The sequence below is a fragment of the Cupressus sempervirens genome, chromosome 5, assembly GCF_028749045.1.
Source record: "Cupressus sempervirens isolate cs-2001-9-10 chromosome 5, ASM2874904v1, whole genome shotgun sequence".
In the NCBI taxonomy this organism is placed as follows: Eukaryota; Viridiplantae; Streptophyta; class Pinopsida; order Cupressales; family Cupressaceae; genus Cupressus; species Cupressus sempervirens.
Genome location: NC_143122.1, coordinates 402539935 through 402553312, shown reverse-complemented (window position 1 = coordinate 402553312; position 13378 = coordinate 402539935).

Genomic DNA, 13378 nt, shown 5'->3' with positions numbered 1-13378 from the left:
TTTTTTCAATTTTTTTGGTATTTTTCTTTTTCTTTTCTTTTTTGTATTTTTGAGATTTTTCACTTTTTTTGGTGTCACCAAGGCACCTATTGCTAGGTTTTCACCAAGGTAACAAATTTTTTAAGGACTTTCTCTAATTTTTAGGTTTGTTTTAGGACATAAATATGTACAAAGAGCTTGTTGATATTAGATCAACTGTAAAACCACTTCAGGTGGAGAGTGTTGATAGGTTCTTTGAGCACTTTTCCCTTAGTTGTGGAAAGCTGATAGGCACTAGATCCATATACTGCAGTAATAATGTAAGGATCGAGCCAGTTTGGTTCAAACTTTCCTTTTTGTACTCGTTGTTGTTGATTCTTGGGATTCTCTCTCAGGATGAGATCACCCAGCTAGAAGTCATGTGGCTTGACCCTTTGATTGTAGCTTCTGGCCATTCTTTTTTTATATGCTCGCAGATGATCACATGCCACTTGTTGTTGTTCATCCATTAATACAAGTTCTTGAAGCTGAGCTATCCTATAGTCATCATCAGTGATAAGGCCCTTCATAGAGATTCTCAAGGTAGGAATCTCAACCTCTATTAGAAGCATAGCATCCGCTCCATACACCAAAGAAAAGGGAGTCATGTCCATTGGAGTTCTGATGCTTTTCCTATATGCCCATAGGGCTAGGTTGATCTGGAGATGCCAGTCTCTCCTTGACTTGCTAACTATGCGATGAAGAATTTTGAGGATCACCTTATTGGATGCCTCAGCTTGGCCATTACCTTGGGGGTAATAAATGGAAGACCAACATTGTGTGATCTTGAATTTCTTGCACAGTTCCTTGAGGTCTTTATTCTTGAATTTTCCTCCATTGTCAGTAATGATTGAGGATGGTACACCATATCTGCAGATGATGTAGTTTGTGATGAAAAGTGCTACAGTTTTTCCATCAGCAACTATGAGAGGTACTGCCTCTACCCATTTCATGAAGTAATATGTAGCTATGATAATGAACTTATGTCCATTAGAGGAGGTTGGGTGGATCTGTCCCACCAAGTCGAAGGGCCATTGTTGAAATGGCCATGTTGTAGTAGAAGGAATCAACTCTCTAGCTGGAGTGTGAATTAGATTCTCGTGTAGCTGACACTGCTTGCAGGACCTAGCATACTTGATAACTTCTTCCTCCATTTTGGGCCAATAGTAACCAGCACAAAGGAGTTTGTGAGCTAGTGTCAGGCCATTGGAATGAGATCTACAAATGCCCTTGTGAATGTCAATTAGTGCACATTTGAACTCTTCGAGTTCTAAACACCTAAGGAGTGTTTCATCGAGACCTCTCCTATATAGATCGTCAACAATAATGACATAATGTGAAGCATTACAGATTAGGTAAGGTTTCTCATTCTAGGTTAGACCTTCTGGAATGATTTGATTATGAAGGTAGGAATAGATCTAATGGTAGCAAGATGATTCTTGTCCTATAATGGATCAGATCATCTTAGAATTAGGGGTGTCATAGTCTAGGTAGTGTAACACTTCCACCAAAAACTCATGTTGGAGATCATTTTTAGGCATTTGTAGCAGGGAGGCTAGAGTAGCCATGGCATCAACTGCTTTATTATCTGCTTGTGGAACTTGCTGGAAGGTGATGTGTGAAAAATACTTCTTTAAGTCATCAACCATGTGATTGTAAGGAATTAGTTTCTCATCCTTTGTTTGGTACACATAATTAACTTGGTTGATGACAAGCTAAGAGTCACCAAATACATCTAACTGATCCACTCTCCATTCAGCTGCAATTTTCATTCCATTGATCAAAGCCTCATATTTAGCAATGTTGTTTGTACAAGGAAACAGAATCTTGTATGCTTTGGGAAATGAGTATCTTTGTGGTCTAATAAAGAGTAATCTAGCACCTGATCCTTGTTGTGTGAAGGACCCATTAAAGAACATAACCCATGTGTGCTGCATGAGTGTTAGAATTGACTCATCTAGGAAATCAATGTTCATTGGTAGAAGACTCTGTATGGGTGCCTCGGCTAGCTGGTCTACAATTGCCTGTCCCTTAATAGCCTTGCATTCAACGTATTGGATGTCAAACTCACTGAGTATCATAACCCATTTAGCCAATCTTCCTGTGAGAGTTTCCTTACTGAGCTAGTACTTTAGTGGATTTATTTTAGCTGCAAGCCTCATAGTGTGGGCAAGCATGTAGTGTCTCAACTTCTAGGAAGCAAAGACAACTACCAAGCAAGCTTTCTCAATAATGCTATAGTTCTTCTCATAAGAGACCATTGTTCGGCTCAAGTAATAAATAGCTCTTTCTTTTTTGTCCTTATCTTCTTGAGCCAACAGAATGCCCAGAGATGTTTCAGTGGCTGAAATGTATAAAAGCAAAGGCTTCCCATGAATAAGAGGCATCAAGATGGGTGGATTGAAAAGATATTGTTTCATCTGTGTTAATATTTTCTCACAATCCTGGCTCCAATTGAATTTCACACCCTTATGTAAGGTCTTTGTGAAGGGTTGTGATCTATTCGCCAATTGTGAAATAAACCTGCGAATAGATTGAAGCCTTCCCTATAGTCCTCTCATCTAACTAATGTTCTGAGGTGGTGGCATATCCATTATTACTTGTACTTTCTTTAGATCTACCTCAATTCCTTTTGTAGAAATAATGTATCCCAGCAACTTCCTTGATGTGACACCAAATGCACATTTCTTAGGATTGATTCGAAGACTAAATTTTTCCATATGATCTAGGATGGGCCCCAAATTTTGCAAATGAGTATTGCATTTAGCACTTTTGACCAAGGTATCATCAACATAGTCCTCCATGGTTCTATGCATCATATCATGGAAAATTATAGTAACAGCTCACTGATATGTAGCACTAGCATTCTTCAAACCAAGTGGCATCACATTCCAACAAAAGGTTCCCCATGCACATGTGAAAGTCATTTTCTCTTGGTCTTCTGGTGCAATTTTTATCTGATTGTATCTAGAAAAGCCATCCATAAGTGAGTACATCTCATATCCAGCCATCATATCCACGATCATATCAATATTAGGAAGTAGAAAGTCATCTTTAGGACATTCCAAGTTAAGATCATAGAAGTTGGTACAAACCCTAATAGATTTATCATGCTTGGAAACTGGAACAATATTGGATATCCATTCGACATAATCAATTGCACAGATGAAACCAACCTTTAGAAGTTTCTCCAATTCTGCTTTGACGAGAAATGCAATGTGAGGGTGCATTTTTTGAAGCTTTTGTTTAACTAGTTTGATACCTGATGCTATGGAAAAATGATGCATGATAAGATCAGGATCCAATCCTAGCATGTCAGAGTATATCCAAGAAAAAATTATTTTCTTTTTTTTGAAAAAGGCAATGAATTATTCCTTCTCTTTAGGTGATAGTGACTGTGCCAGATGTATCATATGAGGATGTTCTTCTATGCTGAGGTTAATTGGCTACGTTAGCTCTATCAACACTGATGATCTCTCCTAAAAGTGATTAGGAAGTACATCAAATATCTCATCCGCATGCACCTCAGAGAGGTTTTCACCCTTGGATACATCTTTTGTTTTTACTTTTTTGGGTTCTGACACTACCACAATGTGGTTTTCACCATCAAACCTTTTGCATTTTTTCTTTTTAATTGTGTGACTAAGATATTTGATGTCATCCTCAATCATGTTGATGCTCTGCTCATTGGTGGAAGATGTTATAGGTTTGATAGCGTTTAGGTAACAGGCGAGAGCATAGTCATTTTGGAACATGGGGACTTCACTAGATGCATTGGGGTTCCAGTCTATAAGCTCAAGATGTGTGAGTGAGAGAGTAGTGGCTGGTTCAATTGCATTCATAGTATAGTCATTAAGTGATTGGACCAAAAATTCAAAACCTATGGTGACCTCATCCATAGGTGTTTTCAAATGCCTCAAAGTACAAACGTTAGTAATTGACAATTCTAGGACACTAGTTGGATTCGACCCATGTGACCTAACCTTAGACGTTTCACCCACTTCACTTTGGTTTTCATAGACATGCACTTGGTCAATGTCTTTATCAGTAGTCACTTCTGAAAGAGATTCAAACTCATATTCCTTAGAATCAGTGCTACATGGCTAGAGATTATAGAACTCCCCAACAGTGATAGGGACATAGTCACCTTCATCCTCTAGGTTCTTACACAAATACTCAACATGGCATGACTGACTAGATTCTCCCTTTTCTGAATGATATTTGAATTGCTCAGTATTGTCCTCAGAAGAATCACTAGTATCATCCATAGTGCTAACATGTGCCACAAAGTCATCTGGCTTAGTAAAGAATTTAGCTAGATCATAAGGGATAGGATGAGGATAGGAATCCTCATCATCATATTCTTCCTCTTGAGTATTTGACTCAGCTTGTGACTCATTTTTAGATGAACTCTAAGGTGTTGGTATGAATTTATTTGGTCCCAAATGAAAAGGAATCTTCTTAAATCCTAGGCCATTTGTATCACAGTTGCTTTGAGCTCTTGCTTTGATAGGATCAATTAGGCCATTGTTATTACACCCAATAGGGCCAGTTCCCTTGTAATTAAATTGCTTCATAAGCCTAAGACCAAGCCCATATTTCTTAAGAGTAATTTCTCAAACTTGTTCTGTTAGGTCCACTAGAGCCTCTTCTCTATAAAGCCATGTAGCAATGGCTCTGTTTTCACTTTCATCTTCTAAGGGAACTGTAGCTTTGACAAAAGCGCCATTATACTTGGTTTGAGGTGTCAACACGAATGACTTCTTTGCCTCTGAGGGTCTCCCATAATGTCGAGGAGACTCTGGGAGAGACATAAATGACAGCACTGGTTCAATGTGGTACTCTCCCATACCAATTTCTTTTAGTTTGAATGACTGCTCAATTTGTTTCAGCTTATTGTTGTGATAATCAGTGGACTTACAGTTAGCAAGGATGAAAGTTTCAGTAGCTTTGAGCATATTGCAGGTATAGCTAGTAGTGGCAAGAATAGTAACTTCGGAGCCATGAAATGGGAACTTTATGCATTGGTGGTATGTGGATGGCACAGCACACATATCATGTATCCATGGTCATCCTAACAGAATGTTGTAGGCCAAGGGAATGTCAAGCACTTGACAGGTGACATCCCTTTCGACAAGACCGACATGAATTGGTAAAACCACAAGACCTAGAGACTTTCATTCCACTTCGTCGTATGCTTTGATAGTGATCTTTCGTCAAGGATCAATAGAGTCCTCAAAATAATTCAATTGTCTAAGTAGAGCAGTAGAGACAATATTTAGGTCAGCACCATTATCAATGAGTACCCAACAAACATGTGTTTGGTGGATCATAACCTCGATGTGTAGAGGTTGATTGTGTAGGTGACTCAACGAGTTTTCATCTTCCTCAGAAAAGGTCATAAGGTAAGGTCAGGTCAGGTGACCCACCATGGATTGGAATCGCTCAAGATTAAGATCTTGAGGAACATTTTCCTTAGCGAGGGCTTTATCCAAAATCTTCCTATGAGCAGGCGAGATTTTAAGTAGCTCAAAGATGGAAATCTAAGCATTAGTTCATTTCAATTGATCGAGAACACTATAACTAGTTGCTGTCAAGTTCATTGTGGGTTTTGCACCTTTGCCAGATGGACCAGCAAGGGCTTTGTCTTTGTGTTGTTCAAGATCTGAAGTAGGAGGCACAAGGCCTTTGAGCACCAACTTGGTGCGAGAGCGAGTGATAGAATTAGCGCAATGTTGCAAAGGCATATTATCCATTTCATTGGAAGTAGGGCCCCTCAAGACAAATGACATCTTGGGTTTGTCGTTATCTTGCTTTCCCTTAATAGTAATAACGTCGCAGTATTCAGAATCTATAGGTTCAACCATGTGAATGGCATTTTCATCATTGGAATATGTATAGTTGACCTTGTTGTAGCATTGTGGTTTCGAAGTCTCTCCTTTTTCATAAGATATGAAAGGTTCCTTCAATGCCTTTTGATCTGAGTTTTTGTTATGTCCATCTACCACAAGATCACCAGCATCAATCATGTCCTGGACTTTATGGCACAAGTTTATAAAATTGCTATTTTTGTGTCCCTTTTTTTGGTGATACTTACAGAATGAGGTCTCATTCCACCATGGTGGACATGGTTGTGAATCATAGGGACGAGGGTTATCCATTGGTGAAATAAGCTTATGTTGTAGCAATGTTTTGTAAACCACATCCAAAGGTTCTCCCAAAGGTGTATACTCTCGTTTGGGGCATGTTGTCCAAGAGTTTCTCGGTTTGTTCTTGGATGTCTTATTGTCAAGAGGAGGCTTCTCAGCATTTTTGGCTGCTTTGAGGCCATCTGTGAGATTAAATATAGCTTTAGTAGGTTTGGGCATGACATTGTCAACAACTCCATCATGTACAATTTTTTGGTTCTTGTTGCCATGTTTGGTTTCATCCCTATTGGAAGTGGAACCTTATTTTATGTCTCTCTGAAGAGTGAGTTCACCTTTCTTGACCATAAATTTTTTGATACGGATAGCCTATGTAATCATGTCTTCAAAGGTACATGGATTTTGTAGTCTGACTCTATATCCAAAATCAAGTAAGAGGTTATCAATGAAAATGTCAAGCTTCTCCATTTCTGGAATTTTATGGGAATACTTAGTGTATGTCTCCACCTTTGGAGGAAAGTGAGAAAAGGTTCTCCACCTTTTTGTTTAAGGTTGTATAGATCTCAAATATTGATAGGGTGGATTATGTTATGAGAATATTGCTGAACAAATAGATTGGCAATTTCGTCAAACATCTTGATACTAGGAGGTAAATGTGAGAACCACTCCAAAGCCTGACCACTTGGGCTTCTAGGGAATAAACACATGAGGTAGGTTTGATCATGTATAAACTCCATAGACAAAGCACCAAATTCCTGCAAGTGATCTTGGGGATCAGTAGTACCAAAGTACTTGTCATATTTGGGTAGTTCTATGCCTTGTGGGAAAGGTGGCATGTTTATGCTTTTGTCAAATGGAAATGGACAAAGAGAATTCAATGTGTATGTATTTGTGGGTTTCTCTTTCTAATGCATCATCTAAGCTAATTGGTCTTGCATAATTTTCAGTCATTTTTGGAGTTTAGAAGTCTCATTTTCTTCTTTAGGTGTGATAATGGTTTCCACATTGAAATGAGAGGGCAATTTAGCTCCCTCTTGGGCAAGTTTGAGAAAGTACTTTTCTTTCTCTTCATTGAGTAGGATTCCCATGAATTTTTGGAAGTTTTTGTCTCTTCGACATTTTGCTATGTGTTCAAGGAGTATTTCCACCTCTTCCTATTCCTCATCGATTTCATAGTCTTTCTCTTTCTCTTTGTCATTCCTAGGTGGTTCTTGATGTCAACTATGACTACTATGTTCAGGTTCACAATTAGTCATTATAGGAACATGTTCAGTTTCAGTGTGTTGTGTTTCAAAAGGTCTTCCAAAAAAAGGATCAGACATCGTGTTTGGTAATACAAGACCTCTACCTATCTTAGTATCCTCTTGGTACAAAGCATTCCTAATTTGTTGCAGGTTTATGGAAATTTTTTGCTGAACTCGAGATGACCTGGCAAGTGAGAGAGATCATGAAGATGCCTCACTAGCCGAACTAGATATAGATTGCATAATGAAAGGTAAGTGGCCTCTGCCATGATTACGACACCTAGCATGACCATGTCTAAGTCTGAGAGGATAAAACACATTGTCGCTTCTGGTCGTGACAGTCATAGAAAAGGACAAGAAGCTAGAACCTGGACAAGGACTACACTAAGACTGAGTCTCAAAAAGGAACAAGATAATAGCAAGAATGTTGTCCACCAAGGCACAAATGGTCTGATTTAAAGGCTAGAACAGCTAGAGATTATGACCAATGTGACACAAAGTATGACAAACATTAAGATGAGGACAAAAAATAACTTATGAGACGAGACTAGTCAAAGTGCAAGATACAAGCCCTTAGCAAAGCAAAGTGCCACTATTTTAGGAATATTCATAAACAGAGAGTGACAAATGAATGTAGAAAAGGGGAGCATGCAGGCCGCAAACAGCTAAAATAGATAAAAAAGTGGAAATGTTGACACAAGATCTCGCATAGAAACTTGTACAGGCTGCGCGAGGAAGTTTTCTGAGCTGCGTGAAGAAGTTTCATGGATCGCGCAAAAGTAAGTGACAGTAATTTAATTTTGTGCAAGGAAGTTCAGAGGGTCATGCGAAGACTCATGACAGAAATTTAATTTCACGCAAGGACAAAATGATTTCGCATGAGACTAAAAAAGTTTTCACGCAAGAAGGTAGACCACTTTTACAATAGTGACTAATTTCGACAAGATTTTTGGACTTTTTAGACAGAGTGGAAAAATTTCTAAGACAGGTTCAATTGGACAGATAGTGAGATTGACCTCACAAGATGTTTGGACAAATTTTCAAGTTTTCAATCCAGGCAAAGTATTTAAACAAGACAGTGGGAAGCAAGTAGTAGTCGAAAATAGTCCTGTCGAGGACAAAGCAACTCGACAGGATAGGGGAGTCTTGACCTTTGTTTATTGTAACTGGTTTGGACTTTGTTGATGACTCGATAACAAACATGCTTTATCCCTAGAAATAAAAATTGGTAGAGAAGGCAAAACCTTTGTCCCACATCTTATGCACATGCATGAACCTCACATAGCTGTGTCACCCCCTAGAGCGTGCCCGTGTTTTTGGTATATTCAAAGGACTCAATAGTATATGTTGAATAAGTGCCCTTGTGGCAAGGGATGAGCATGTATACCACCTTCAAATGTCGAGTAGCATGCCTATGGTGAGTTCTATAGGAGAGATTCTTCCCCTTCCTTGCACAAAGATTATGCCTCCTTTTCGAGGTGAACTAGGTGGCTTCTAACTAAGATGTTTTTAATTGGTTTCCATTTGTATTAATTCCTGGTGGCTCCACAAGTGAAGTTGAGACCAGCAGCCCACACCAGCATCTGAAAGTGTACACTACTTTCTTAGCAATCTAGGGGCCAGTGTCGACCAGTGCAAAAATAGAGCTTCCCCATGATATGCGATATCAAGAATCAAGGGGAAGAAATTAATTTGTCTTTGGAGTCTTTCACTCTACAAAGCATCTTGATTATAGTGAGTTGGAATCTCTGGCAAAAGGAGTGTGCTCACTTGGGTCATTCCCGGAGGTTGGATCACTCTGGCAGGCCCTCTAAAGGATAGACACAGACTGGTGGTTTAGATCTAAGGGTCCGAGTTTTTTATTTCCCTCAATGTGAAAGATTATAATCCTCTACCTTATTTCCTCACCCAAACAGGCCAAACAAGTTAATTACCAACTTGGCTTAATCAATCCAAACTCATTCTTCCTTAAAGATTTTGATTCCCTTAAAGGAAATCATTGTCTCATCATAGAAGAGAACAAGCCTTGGAGAACCACCAAGCTGCTTGCCTCCCTTGAAATGTTGTCTTTCAGAAGCATCTAAGGTTTCTGATTTACTCTTGGTCATGACCTCCAAGAAGTGAAGAACATATTCTCCTATTCTTCCATCTTGCATCCTAAGAAGTTCACAAGCCCTAGTTATCTAGTTTTGAAAGCAGGAAAAGAAGACACACATTATTTTATGGGTTTGAAATATGGTCTTTGATAAGTGTATCTTCAACAAGCATCCTGCAAGCAAATAGTCAGTCTATTTTTAAGTGGGTTTTAAAAGGAGTCTTTGGAAAATGTCCTACAAATAATGATTAAGCTGCAAGAAATCTAGAGAAACAGATCAAGAAAAGCACATTAGTGAAATCAAACAATCTGAAGATCAAAAAATAAAGTTTAAAATTGAAACTGTTGTCACAAGATTTCATGCAAAATCTCTGTCAGAGCTATGTGAAATTGTTTGGAGCCTGCACAAAATTGTTTTACAGCCCGCGCGAAGAAAACAGGTGCCGCACAAAGTTTCACACGCTCAAGCACTTTCTCATGCAACCCAAAAAGAATCCTCGCATGAAGATTCAGAATTCTCACGCGAAAATGAACTGTCTCGCACAAATATTCCTAAATCTGTATGGAACTGTACTGATAGAGAGCTTGAAATTTGATAAAAATATGCAGAGAAGCATTGAGAAATTGATTTCTTAGGCCCCATTGTGGGCGCCAGAATTGTACCTGTGAAAAGTGGGCCTTTGAACCTCACAAACACTTCAACGTGGTCATTACCTGCAAAGTCATCTTGGGATAAACATTGGATTGTTCATCCAAAATGCCCAACAAAGTGACTTGTTGCCTCCTATCTAAAGGGATTTTGCCTAATTAATCTCCTCAAATTTGAGGGGTAGGAAACCAAACCCTCTAAGAATGAAGGATTTGAGAATGAGATGCAACTATTCTATATGAATATGCAAATTAATCTAAAATGAGATATGCAACCTAGTCTAAGAACATATAAAAGAAACTTATGCTAAAGATGTATGCATATTAGATCTAGATGAGAATTAAGCTAACAATGAAAATCTATGAGAATGTAATAAGCTTAAATGAGTATGCAATTTGGCAGCAATTCGATGCAAATTATAATTCATCCTCCCAAAATGAAGAGATGAGGGTCTCTTAAATAGACTTACCTGAAAACCTTTGATGGTTGAGATCGATTTCAATCAACGGTCAGGATTGAAGATGAAGTTTAGCCATAAAGGAAGATTCCCAAATCAAAGGGAGTTAACTAGCTCAGATCTAAGTGTAAGAGTCAGTGAACTCAGATAGACTTTAGTGTCATAGTAAGTGATCTGAGTCATTTCCAATTTGATCAGTAGTGAACTAGGAATTTCCCTTTTTTGAACTAAAGAGAGATTTTGGAGAGATATTTAATTTAATAAAATGAGATATGCTATCATAATTACCTTTTCTTATTAATTAAATAATTCTATTTAATTAATTAGAGACACTTTTCTTATTTAATTAAATAACTTCATTTAATTAATTTGGAATGGCTTCCCCTTTAATTAAATAATTTTTCTTAATTAATTAGACGTAGCTTCTCCATTTAATTAAATAATTTTGTTTAATTAATTAAAATAGGCATATTTATTAAATTAAATAAATTCAATTTCGTAGTACATTAGCCTTAGGAGATCATTTAATTTAATAAATTATGAATACTTTAGATTAAATCAAATGATCAATTCTGTGGATTTTTTCAGAGGATAATGTGGAGAAGCGTTGGCTGCCGGTTGGGCTAGGGTTTTTCCCCTAGCCTGTTCTTGGTGTTTGATCTTTACTATTTTTCTGTTCTATTTGGATTGCTAGCTACTAGACATAATTTGTGTCGGTGTTTTTGAAAATCTTCTGCAGTCAATTTTGGATTGGGGTTTTATTGTTTGCATGGCAGGGCCTGGGATTTCTTCTTCGTTGGTGAGAACAGATGGTTCTTCTCCAACTGTGCATGCAATGCGATCTGAATCATTTTATTCAGGGGAGAGCTCCAAGTTGAAAAAAGTTAATGGTTGTTTTCTGCATAGCCACGATCGCCCTGTTCTGGTTATTCCTCCAACGGCTATAATGGAGGACATTGATTATTGGACCAAGCATGCTTTGATATGAAAATTTCTTGGAATTCGAATTTCCCTATCCGCTCTTGAGGCATGGATCCGCCGCTCATGGTAGGTGGAAGGTGATATGGATATTATGTTGGCGGGGAATAGTTTTTTTTTTGTTGTATTCTCTTGCATGTCTGATCGGGATCGTGTTTTTGAAGGAGGCCCTTATTTCTACAACCATGTGGGGTTATTTGTCAAACCTTGGCATTCAGGTTTTAATTTTGCTGAGGATCTCCCTTCAACAGTGCCAGTTTGGGTTCGCTTGCCTCGTCTTCCCTTGGAATTTTGGCGTGAAGACATCCTTTGACAAATTGCTGCTTTGTTGGGGAAGTCGGCTTGGATCGCACATCAATCCCTCGATAAAAAGGTTATTTCTTATGGTAGAATTTGTGTTGAAATTAATTTGAATAACCCATTACCAAATTCTTTGGAAATTTGTATGGGGTATTTTTCTTGGGTGCAGCAGTTAGATTATGAATCTCTCCCTTTTCGTTGCCGTATTTGTCATGAGTATGGTCATTTACTGCGTTAGTGCCCCTGTAACTCAAGTTTCAAAGGAGTGGATGGTTCTACAGCTGGCAATACTGGTGGTTTGGCAGATACTACAGGGAAAGGACAATCTCAAATGGCTAATACTACCAAGGGGATGAATCCGCAAGATGCTACAGGTAAGGGTAAGGCTCAAATGTAGGATAAGGATGGATTTACCCCTGTTCGCCCTCATGCTAAGGGTCGTGGTCAAAAGAGGCCTTTGAAAGAAAGATTATCTGATTCAGGTTTTAACCGCTTTGAGGTGCTGGATAGTATGGTTCTAGAGGAGGGTATTCCTCCTCCTATCTCTTCTGATCCAGTTTGCCCAAATGAGAGATTTGTTCCTAATGATGCTTGTGGGGCATCCCAAGTTGTAGTATATTAGAACTATGAGGGCCCTATAGCTCCTGTGATAGAGGCTCTGGTGACTCCTGCAGTGTTGGAGGATAATGATGTTGTTTTCGCTTACTTGATTAAGGATGTGCTACCATCAGGTAAGGGCAATGGTTCTCCTCTCCCCTTGGGGTTGATGTCTCGACCCTTTAAGTGGGCTTCTTCTACTCCTCTAAGGAGTGGGTGCAAAAAAAACCAAGAGAAGATTAAACTCACAGGCGATATATTGATTGAGTCTGGTTCAGTGAAACCTTTAGATTCTCATTTTCCCAATTCTACCCAATGATGATTATTCTCTCATGGAATGTAAGGGGGTTGAATAGCATCCCTAGACAAAAGGCTATTCATAACTTGGTGGTTGATCATAGCCCTGATGTTTTTTGTATCCAAGAGACTAAGCTCTCTGTGGAGTCTATGGTCCAACATGCCTCTAGTATTTGGTCTCGTGGCCAATGCCAGTGTGTTGGGGCAACAGGTAATGCGGGTGGTTTAGCTATATTTTGGGATCCTCAAAAAATTTCTCCTCTTGGCTGGAACTTTGGGAACATATTCAATATGTTAGAAATTTTCATCCTTATCATCCTTGGGTGTTAGTAGGGGACTTCAATTCAGTTTTAAGTCTGGAGGAGAAGCATGGTGGTTTGGCTAGATTGGGGCCTTCTTCTGCTCTTCTTCGGCAACATATATCTCTTTTGCATCTCTCTGATGTTAAGCCTTCTAATGGTCTCTATACCTGGAATAATTGCAGGACTGGTGTTGCTGCTATCTCAGAACGTCTGGATAGATTTCTTGTTTCTTGCTTCTGGGTTAGTGGCACCCTTACTATCTCTTTAGAAATCCTTGATTGGAGGGGTTCAGATC